The 12075-nt window shown below is 34.2% G+C and overlaps 1 protein-coding gene across 21 annotated transcripts in view; it reads right to left on the bottom strand.

The window, feature by feature from the left end:
* The window catches only part of PTPRD (protein tyrosine phosphatase receptor type D), a 1287856-nt gene that overhangs the window by 678811 nt on the left and 596970 nt on the right, over positions 1-12075 (bottom strand). For 19 of the 21 annotated variants that reach the window (XM_074569146.1, XM_074569142.1, XM_074569164.1 and 16 more), the window contains exon 7: positions 7161-7196. The exons of the other annotated variants lie outside the window; for them this stretch is intronic. The gene's annotated coding sequence lies outside the window, so the exon portion shown is untranslated. The remainder of the gene's footprint in view (positions 1-7160; positions 7197-12075) is intronic. 21 annotated transcript variants of the gene reach the window in all.

Below are 12075 nucleotides of genomic sequence, written 5' to 3' on the forward strand. Positions count from 1 at the left end.
TATTTATTTGTACTTAATAAGAAATAACAAAGAAACTCTTCCAACAAGAGGTTTAGTTTCTCTAATATTAGCATGCTACAGGGTAAATTAATGTTGTATGAAAAGTTAAGGATAACAAGACTACATTAATACCATAATACCATTAATACCTAATAATAATAATAATAAATCACAAAACTGCAAGAGATCGCCCAGGTCACTGAAACCAATTCACTGCTACTGTAAGGACTTATATTACATGTTTGCCCTTAATAAATCAGTATATGTAATGTACTACAAAATCAAAAGTGCCAGGTTGCTCACACAGTTTTTATGAATGCATCCCTTTTCTTACAAGTAATGTAAAATAATTAACAATTTCAGTTGTGAGGATCCATGCTAGTACTTACACTTAAGAAATTATTTCTGTTGTATTCTTCTATATGAGTACATTTGTAGTCAAGTTGACTATAGAATTTATTTTATTTTTCAGAGAAATTCTGTCAGAAAGTCAAAAAGTCAACCCCTTCACCCATCAGCCAGGAGGGATAGGGGCAGAAAATCATTTAGAGATATGGTCATTACCTGTTTTGTTGACATTAAATCAGGAAGGTGGCCAAGCTGATGTCTCAAAACATGTTCTATTCATAAACTGTAAGTATAAACTATTAGGAAGTGCTAAATTTTACCATTTAAAGAATGCAAATGCAAATTCCATCTCTTTGTAATCTCGTCAACAAAGGAACATCAGGTTTTCATACTTGCTGGATGACCTCAACTGCAATGAAGTTAGCAGAAGGACCTCAACTATGATGAAATTAGTAGAAAAAATAAGAGCAAGGTTTTTAAAAAAATTCCTTAGTTGAAGCAGATGGATCGTTTCTCAGTCATTAGTCTAAAAGGTAAAAAGTGCATTTTTACTATTCTAAACTGAACTAAGACCAGAAACTAGAACAAGTAAAGTCTGTGCTTTGAAAGGTTCTGAAATAATTTTAAAAAAACAATAGCTGAATTTTACTTGATCTTCTTCATCATTGAAGCCAAGCCAAATTACATTCTAGACTAAGTGAAACAGTAAGCATGTGTGTATTCATTCAGAAAGCATCAGTAAATGGACCAAGCACTGTTGTTTAGGTGACATTAAGGTCAAGGACACTGCTCATATATTTGAAACTTTGAATATGCTTTTATTTTTTTGCTACATTAGGGACAACTGTGGAAGAGATTTCAGTATGCATAAAGATGTTTTAACCTTAGTTTATTAAGCAGTGATAAAAAGTCATGGAAGTGCTGGAAATAGGAAACAATCTTTGAATCAAATTTATTAAAATCTGGACAAACGAAAAATAAAAAATAAGCAGTAGCTAGCCTTTGATTTCAAAGGAGCACACTTTAAGAAATTAGAGAAATAACTTAAAAAAAAATTCATGAGGCAGAACCTCTGATCTCTTCAAATCAAAGTCCTAAATCTAAATTACATCAAAAGTCAAACTTCTCTGTCTGAAAAAGATTGCCAGATTCACCACCAATCTGATGAAAGCAGATTATGTTTTCTCTTTTTTCTATAATGCATACATTCTTAAAGTGTTTTCACTTATTTACGTTAATCATCAAAAAAACACTTGCCATCATCACCTGCCTATTCTTTGTACCTTGACTTGAGTATACTCAGTGAAAACTGGTTCCCTGTTGTGTCAGGTGAATCTGAGTCCTGATTTGTTTTATAGGCGTTATCCATTATTTTATTTTATCTTTCTCCTTACAAATTTTGATTCTTCCTTATGATCTTATTAGGTCTAATCTTTGGCCCTTTATCTAGTTTCCCAAACATGCTCAAGTAAAACTGAGCTTGGGAATTTATCTGATCTTGATCCCAGAGTCTGAGTGATGCACACATCTGAGTGATGCACACATTCTCATCAAAGATAAAGTTTAACATCCTCCTAAATAGTCCCATTAAAAGTTAATATAATTCTGTTGAGCTGTCATAATTTAATTATTATTTTGAAAAATTTTAATAATAGTAACTGGGATGTGTGAGTTTTATAAACTATTATTTACTCTCTGTGTTTTTTATAACTATAGAAGACAAAGGATTGGTCATCAGTGGTGCATTTTCTTTGGTAACTGCGCAAGCTTTCATTGCTTTTAGGTGGACTTCAACTTCTAGAAGTTAATGTCCTGTTAAGTCTCACTTATCATTATACTTTACAGTGTTAGGTATTAAATACTAATTTCAAATAAATTACTTTTGACTAAGAAAAAGATTACTAATTAAATAAGGTTCTTTTATAGTAAGAGAGTTTACAATCTTATAAAACTGTGATATTTGGAGGCTATAAAATTTTCTTATAAAGCTACTTGACATTTGTAAAAAGAGGAAGAAAGGTTAATGGAAAAAAAAAAATTAAGGGAAGCCTAATGATAGTGAAACATATTTTGGCCAAGAATCCTTATTATAAAATATTATCACTTTTACAGCTTTGTCTTTATTGAAAAAAAAAAAAAAAATCTCCAAGCAAAGCATGAAAGTAACTAACGTCTTTGTCTTGTAAGAGGTGAATTGCCCCTAGATTAAAGAGCTTTGCAAGCTGAGTAGGTGGGCACAATGCCAAGAAGTCAACTGTTAAAATTCAGAGTCTCATATGTGGATTTGACTCTCTTTCCTAAACTTTATAGCACAGCTACTGAGGCTACCTTAAAAGAAATGTTTATCTATTATATAAGAACCTCATTAAATATATCTCATTAGTTGTACAAGACGACTATGGAGAAATTTTTTCTTTGCTTATCTTTTCAGCATCAAACACTGGGAATTTTAACTGGTTTGAAGACTCAAGAGTAAGGAATGAAGCGTTGAATAAACTATGGAGAAGTATAATTTTATTAACTTTATATATATATATATATATATATAACTTTATATATATATTATAATTTTATTAATTTATTTTATTAAAAATAAAGTATGTATCACAAAGTATTAGATATTTTAAATATTCAGTCTTCTCATTAACTTCTGAAAAACATTCTGAAGAAGAATATTTAAATTGCATGGTCCTTAAAAATATATTAGTTATGTAGAATTGAGGTTTAGGAATGAATGTGTTATATTAGATAAATGTTTCATATTATCCCTTTCCTGTATCATTTAATCTACTAAGTCTTTTCAAAGAAACTTTGAATATACTGACATCTACAACATTTAATCAATGGCCTTGTGACAGAGCTGTAAATACCTGTGTAGGAAGAAGGGGAAGAGAGAGACTATTTGCAGAAACCAACGATTATGGCACATCTGCAATCACCTACAACGTCAGCATTCATACAGTGAAATGGATGATGATAAAAAACATACACCTGAGGGGAATACATTATCTGAAGCTAGCATAAGCGGTGTAAATGCTTCATTACCATGGAAATGGTGCACAGTACATGACAGCAGAGAAAGTCAGATGAGACAGGTCATTTTAATTTTTATTGATAATATGATCACAGGTGTGCTTTTAATCATTTCACCACTCAGGTTTCTCATCAACTGTCACTAATAATTCTGTATGACAAGCACAGTGCCCCTGTGACATTACAAATACAACCTGGAGTTACTTTCAATGCCTACTGACTAGCAAGCCAAGCTTTCTCTGTTGTCAGGGCACAACTCCAGAAAGTCTATTTATTTAGTAAGCTGGAGGTCACTCAACCTCTCCATTATGCCCTGTGGCATTTGTGTTTTATGCAAAGTGTGGCTGATGCAACCAATGTAGGCAAAAGCTTTGACAGTGTTCTCCCAAAGAAACAGTACCTTCTGAGTGAAGATAAGATGGCAAAGAGGCAGGCAGGATTCAGAAGAACCATGAAAGATATAGGATCAAAAAGCTCAGATAATTTAGGGACATATCATTAAACTGAAAACCAGGACCAGGACAGTTCTGATCCATAAGGCTTCCTGTCTCCCAGACTCTGTGCTTTAAATTTCAGAAAATCTTAATTGAATCTGCTGTATTGTATGCCCCAGTTTAGCTCTAACAACACTGCAGATGTCTAGCCAAGAAAGTATGATTCAGGAAGAAGTATTCACAACAGTAAACAAATACTGTATTGTATGCCTTCTTTGCCCTGTATACTTAAGGTGAGTCCTAGAATGAGGCATTCTGCAAAACACAAGAAGTGTGAAAAAGTGTTTTAATGTTGTCATTTACTTTTTTTTTCCAAAATTCATGCTACCATTAAGGTACACATGGAGTTTTTGAAAACAAACACTATGGGCAAAGTTAAAATGCAAATTTTATCTGAGTCTACTGATAAGATCTATCAAATTGGCTATTTCACCGTAACATACACATCAAAATTCAGTTAAAATTACAGTGTTAAATTGCTCATTTTAGCGTATATTTCCTAAATTAAAATTTTGAGCTTCACAACTAACTTAATCAGGACTGTATAAACACTAATATTATAATTAATAATAATATTGCAATATTATTTTTTTCATTAATATGAATATATTTATTCCTTAAGAATAGAAGGATATTTTTTTAAAGCAATTTTGTAAAAGGGAAGGGAAGGGTAAGAAATAATTTGGGGAATTTAACCAACCTTATTCAGTCTATATAAACTAGTAATTCTCGATCAAATGGACTATATAGTCAAATAAAAATTATATTCCCTGATTTTACCTTGTTGCAAATCTGTAAAGGTTAAGAACCTGGCTTAACATAAACGCCTGTTAGTCTTACAAGAGATTGTCATACTAAAATTTACTGATGACTTTGTAATACTGTTTTAGCATGTGAATTAGAAGGAAAATTGCAAAAGAGCTCTTAAAAGCCTCCAATGAATTTCAAATATGAAATGGAACTCTTCTATGGGAGTGTCAATTAGAATAAAATAACTAATATTCTATTATACAGTAATAAATAGAATGCTGGAGCCACCAAGAATGAGGAGTAAAATATAGCTTCTATTGGTAAAAAGTGTTTTGATAAGTTATTAACAATATATGTGCTCACCTCAGCTTTCCTTCATTCCCTTTATTGTTTTGTTTCATTTGTTTTGCAACTGCTTGTAAATGCATGTCATCTTCATACTAGCATAGTATGAATCTGATAGTTAAATGTAACTGACATTGTAGTAATTTAAAAAATCCAGAAGGAAAATCACCAGCTTTCCTAGCAGTTACAATTATTCCTCAGTAACATATGTAATGACATCAGAGATAACGTGCTAGTATAATTTTTGCTTTCTTAAAATATTTTACTTTAATCTGACAGTTATAAAAATGGGAGCAGCAGGATTAAACAGCTCCATTTCAGAATATTCAAATATTTTCAATGTGCTGAAAATTATTTCCCATGAGAGAAGGATGAACAGAAGGAGTCTATTCTCTTCTGTTTCCTTTTTGCTTAGCACAGGTGTCAACCAAAGTAACAGCACAGTGAACAGAAGGGATAAAATCATGGCTTCACTGAAGTAAATGGCAAATCTCCCAGTGACTTTAACGGGTCAGGGTTTTTCTAAAACTGTTTTTAAAATCACAGTTGCCAGAGTGTGAGACACCACTGAAGAGTCTACTTTCTCCTCTGGTGTGAGGTGAAGGCAGATTGGATGTATGTGGTAGTCAGAGCAGAACATTGAGCACTGCCGCTTCATGGCAAAGTTAATATTCTGTAGAGTGCAGAGCTCCTCCAACCAAAAACAATGCATAATTTGCTTCTTTCATTTGACATTGTCTCATAAATAAAAGATAAGAGGACGATGAATTATAGTTTGTAAACACTAGAGCCAAATAATCACCCTTGATTGCTAATAAACTACAACGAAAACTGATTCATACAAACCAGAAGTTGTATTGCAGCAATAAATATCTAGGAGGGCATTGTACGTTAATAACAATTATTATGCTGGTTCTTTGAATATTAATTTCTATTTGCATAGCTGTTAGCTAGAAACCAATGGGGAAATATTTCAACAGGTTGAAACAAATCAGCCTGTCAACAACTCACTTTTCTGCCATATTTCAAGTTCAAAACATTTCCACTTTGCCATGATAAATCACCCTGCTTGACAAACGCAGAAGACTAAAAGATAAAATTAAATATATAGTTATAAAAATTTAAAAGCATATCTTGGTATTAATTTAAAATAGGTATTACATAAATACTGAGAAACTCTGCCTTTTTCCTTTGCAGTCTTTGCTTTCACAAAGCTATTTCTCTATTTTAGCAAGGTCATTCTAGTGATACTGGTATTAGAAGTTCCATAGAATGGTATAGTTTCTGGCAGCTATGAAGGGTGGACCCTCTGTAGTGAATCCCATTGTCAGAACTGTTGAAGCAAGATTTGCACACACATAATTACTACAGCTGATCCAAATTCTACAGTAATTACAGTATTAGAATAAATGGGAACATGGCAGCACATCATCTGAATGCTCTGGCAGTACAAAGATAAGTACAATTGCTGTGCACAGCTTTGTCTAAGCCTTTTAAGACAGTCTCCAAGACTCTGCTATGTAAGTAACAAAAGATCAGCTTTCAGAGTCCTTTTTTTAATTCCCGACACAATAGTTGCACATTTTGTGGCTGACTGGAGTTATTTGTGTTTGCTAATATCTTTGAGGCACTGACAGAGTTAAGGAGATAGGACACATTAAACACATAAAAATTTTCCTCTTCCATACTTGAAGAAAAGAGATCCATCTGATGAAATTCAAAGCTAGAAGGTTGCTATCTTTCGATTAAATTTTTAAAAGTTGCAAATCCCTGATTACCTTCCCTTTCTCAACTACAACATTTCACCTCTTCCAGGACCTACCAGTCCAGTGCAGTTTACAACAGGTGATCAAAAACCCCAGAGGCACATGTTTCCTTCTCCTTATATTTGGAACTTTCTGTGATCCCTTGTAGGATGATCAGGATGAATGAGGTTACATCACAGACTACCAAGTATACATGTGTTTCATCTTAAATGCTAGTAATTTTCCAGTTGTGCCGATTAGTCTGAAAAAATAATATGACCAGTTGCAGTCAAGCCTATTAGGACCATATGTTTTTCCAAAACCTTGAATATTGCACTGCAATAAAACAAATAAGTCTCCGCTTACCCCCCACCAAAAGCTCCCCAAAGGAACGGAGGTTCATTTAACATTTATAATCAATGCAACTGTCATAGCAAAAAAATACCTTGTATTGCCCAGCTTACTTGCAGACCAACAGAACCTGCAATGTAAGAAAACAAAATTCTGCACAATTAGTCATTGAATACTTACGTGTATATATATATACACACACACACACACACGTATAAACCCAGAATATTCTTGTAGAACTAGTATGTGTACTTTCTGATAGAGTAAACACAGGTATAAAAGCAACTGAGCAGTTAAGGATTTCCCTCTTCATGTCCTGAAAAACATTGACAAAGTATAGCAAGTAGCATGCTGACGTTAGACATATATTGTCAGATTCAGCTAATTACCCAGTCTTCTTAGGTTAGCAGTGAATGGCATCCCTTTCTGAAAGCTTGTGAATGCTTTAACAGCCAAACTGCTTTGGTTCTCATTTTGTAATATGTTTGAAAATATTACTGTATAATGTAAATGCCTTGAGTTGCCAGTATCTTAAATGGAAAAGAATGTCCTCCCTCCAAAAACGGTAACAACAGAGCATCATGTCTATGAAGCTTATATGTATCCTTGGCCTAGACAAGTCCTAATCACAGATGAAAACCACTCTGCACTGGGTCTTGGGGGAATACAGAAGCGAAAAAGAGATGATGATCTTAAAAAACAATGAAAGCCTACTTTTCATACCCCAAAGAGCTCATGTTCCCCTCATGTTCCTTATCTTTCATTAAGTGGGCTTATTTTAATGTTTCTTGATTATTTTTTTTTTCGGATTGAACAATATGTAAGTTCAACCTATGTGTAAGAAGTTAAACTTTCCAAATTTCAAGCAAATATGATGATCATAAGAGTTCTAAACATAACATTCAAAACTATGTTTTCATATAAGTCCCTTTAAGAGGTCTACAGTATTTAATTTCCACTTTCTAACTTTAACAATGGCAGCATTTGTATTAAAAAAGACAATAAAAAGAACTTATCTGAAATAATAGCACCAGAAATAAAAACCTCTCTTTACTGATGTAAATTGAGTTGCCTACAGCAAGACTCATTATGACCTCAAGTTAGTGATCACATATTTCCTATACAGCAGACTGATTATAATCCTCTAAAACAATAAGATACTCAGTCCCTGATTTATTTCACATTACACAGCAATACAGAGAGTGGCTAATGGCTTTTCAAGACATACAGTGCAATATAAAATTCATCAAGGAACTCAGACTGCTATGAAACAAAGTATTTGGCATCTAGTGATAAAAAATATAAGGGCCAAAGTCTGTCTTAGTACAGTAAATACAACATATGTGATCCAAAATCTGTAATTCCACCTTCCTGTGCAAGACCAAGATAAATGTCTCCTAAAACATACTGTTGTTTGCAGAATGTAATACAGATACCACACACACACATATTAAAAAAAAAAAAAAAAGAAAGAGTCACATCCCTGAGTTAGGCCATGGAAAAGAGAACTATTATCTAGAACTTTCACTGCAAAATACAGAACAGTAAATTCAAAGTTACCTATGTTAATAATTAACAATAACATTACATTGTGGGGGGGGGGGGAGGGGATTTTAATCATTGTGCCATTTCCAGGCAATTTTAATTTAACAGTATAGTTAGCATCTTTACCAGACTAGTCATTTTTAAGCAGGAAGGTCTAAGAGCAAAGAGAGAATGTAAGGACCTTAATGGTGTCACAGTGCCAAGATTCTAGATAAAAACAGGGTTTGCAGAGTCAAATATGACTTTTCCATAGACCATGTCCATTGTGTTATTTAAACCTCTTATTCTTCACCTAGCCAATAAAAAGACACGTGGTATATGAGGCAGGTCAGAAGGGTTCCAGCAACACAGACACCAGAAACTGCAAAGGTATATAGTCCTCACCCTTTATCCATGCATAACGTTGGGTTGTTTTGACTCTCAGTTATAGTGTTCTTCAGAGATCAGGACAGAAAACAAAGTGTTGACTATACAATAAGAAAGGAAAACCTGCTTATAGATGATCTTTAGATGTCTACATAGATGATGCTTGTTTTCAGTGTTGCTTTGTAGCATGATTTTAGGAATACTTATACCTTAGTCCTATAAATTATTAGCTGATACACATTATTTTCATGTACGCACACATACACACACATGCGGCATCTAAGGCAACTGTGATTTACTGCTCAGAGTCAGTATCTGAATGCATATAAAATGTATGCATACAGATAGGGTCATAAAGATTTTCAAAGAGATTAGTAACACAGTACAGTATATATCCATAGGGAGAGAATGAACCATAAACCTCATAATGTGTACGTGTGTTAGTTACGAATGTAACTTTCTCATGCAGTCCTGATCAGAAACATACAAGCAAAGAAAATGAAAGCTACTGGAAAGAAAAAGCCTCATGTAAGTGACACTTCATTGAACAGTTGGTGGGAAATCACAACTCCATAACATCTGCTTCAACCTTACAAAGAAAATTAATTTAAATTAAGTACATAAATAACTTGCTATGCACATATCAACGTAATCAATAAGCAACAGACTCCTAATCACAACTGCCATTAAGATTTGTAGTGAAAGATAAGAATAAAGAGATAATTGCAATCAGAAAACGTGCTGAGTAGAAATAAATTACAGTGGATTTTAAACAGTATTAAAGAAACGTTCAGCATAAGTTTACTGCAGCAGATGAAAAGCCCCTAAAACATGAAGTCAAACTACATCTTCCTCTCCTTGTCCCTCATCACTGCTTTTCTAAATCGTGAAACTCAATTCCTTTTCCCTTGCTGACTTTGTTTATGGCTTGAAACAAATGCAGACCTAAACCTACCATCAGTTTCAGACAAAGTTTCTGAAAGAAATAAACAAATTCTTAAGACTCATAAGTCTTTTTTTTTATTCCATGCTGCCATAGCATCACTTGTAGGTCTGTCCTAAAGTATGTTTTCTTGCAATTTTTCATACTCATTTTTCTTGCACACAACTTCCCGATTCACTCTTTTGTTCTGTTCTTGCTTTTGAAAGAGTTTTCTGCACTGCATGAGAACGTCCCTGTTGCTTGTTTCCTTTTGTCTTCTTTCCACTCAGAGTCCCCAGTATCAATTCCCTTTAGGTTTTGATATCTCTTTTTCTTTCACTTCTGTGGTGGAAGGTGGACTTGTGGTATTCTTAAAGAGTATTCTGTAGCAGAAATCCATCATGTGTGAAAAAAGGGAAAATGGACAAGATCTTCAAATTTCAGGAGATGCAATACTATTCCTAACTGATTGGCAGTTTTTGCGTGTCTTCCTGTTTTTACACTGATTTCATCTCTGATGAGTAAAGCAATTGCTTCTTTTCTTTTCCTTCTGTTAGTCTATCATCTTACTGCTGGTTTTCCTCTCTCTGTGCCCGCCTATCTCCTTCCTGGTCTAGACAATGCTATGTTTCTTCTGTGTTAGGCCTCATTTTCCTCTATTTCCCCAAATTATATTCAACATCTTTAGTTTCCTGTATCTCAGAAACGACAAGGTTGTCCCTGGTGTTATTTAATTCCTTCTTTTTCTTAATGTTCATGACTGCTTTTTTTTTTTTTTTTTTTTAATACCTTCTCTATCCTGTCCTTCACTAGGACTAGGACTAGGACTAGACTACTAGGAGAGTAACAGAGGAAAGGCAACGATGGAAATGAATCTTTGCCAGTAGTCATCCTTTATTAACAACAGGGAAAATGAGCAGCTTTCCACTTCCTCCCTAACCTAACCCAGACTCAGGTTTACTCAGTTTCCTGTTCTTGTGTAAAAGTAATACAGAAATGGAATATTAAGTATACGGTTTATTCAGAATTGCATATATCCCAATACCAAGATGACGTTACACACAGATAGCTCTTTGTCCTGTTGAGTACCTTTCCCAAAATTATAGGGCCCATGGAAATAGTAAATCTTCATTTCAACAAAGTAGTTCTGCTGTCCAGAAACTATCTCAAATGTCAATAGTATGTTCTTTATCAACCCTAAATTCTTAGGGCAGCTCAAAGAATTCTGATTCCAAGAGAAAACAGGACAGGTTCTTTTAATGATTTCTTCTTGAAAAGAGTGTGACTTGTGACATAAACAATCAGGGTGAAATTCTTCCATTGATGACTTACTGCTCAGGGACACTAACGACTTCATTGGAGAACATGGCTGAGCATCCTAGGGTACAATTTCCTTCCTACTGTTCCTGTGTTTACTGAGACTGAAGATTACTCTAGGGAAGACACTGGATGTGCAAGAGAGAAACTAATTATGTCTGAAAAAGATCTGGATGGATCAAGAATAAATAAGCAAAAAAATTGTATGCATATTCAAATAAAGAGCTTAAGCTAGCATAAATATCTACATACATAGTTCAATAGTGTAAAAACTATAGTATGTATGCTAGAATCAACCCCTATGCTATCATCACTAACATGACATGTGCTAGAAACTTTAATGGTCCTAGCAGCTTGCAACATGTTTGTAACTTTTGAACATCAAATCTCAGACTTAGGAAAGAGGCAAGCTGTGACATGGAGTCAAGAATTGTGAGACAGAAGTAATGAAGAGAAGGAAACGCTTTTAGCAGACTGATTACATCACCATAGCCTTGATGTGAGGGTACGGCCCTTAAATATCACTAGGTACAAATGAAAAATTTTCATTATATGACATCATTGGCATAAAAATTCCCAACATGTTTTGATTTTATTTTTCCTCAGAGGAAAAAGTACGTATCGTAAATTAGCTAAAAATCCTTCATTCATGAAAAATTGGCCAAGAAGGCAAACAGCATCCTAGCTTGTATCAGAAATAGTTTGGCCAGCTGGACTAGGGAAGTGATTGTACCCCTGTACTCGGCACTAGTGTGGCCACACATTGAATACTGTGTTCAGTTTTGGGCCTCTCACTACAAGAAAGACACTGAGGTGCTGGAGTGCATCCAAAGAAGAGCAACAAAGCTGGTGAAGGATC

The sequence above is a fragment of the Larus michahellis genome, chromosome Z (assembly GCF_964199755.1).
Source record: "Larus michahellis chromosome Z, bLarMic1.1, whole genome shotgun sequence".
NCBI lineage: Eukaryota > Metazoa > Chordata > Aves > Charadriiformes > Laridae > Larus > Larus michahellis.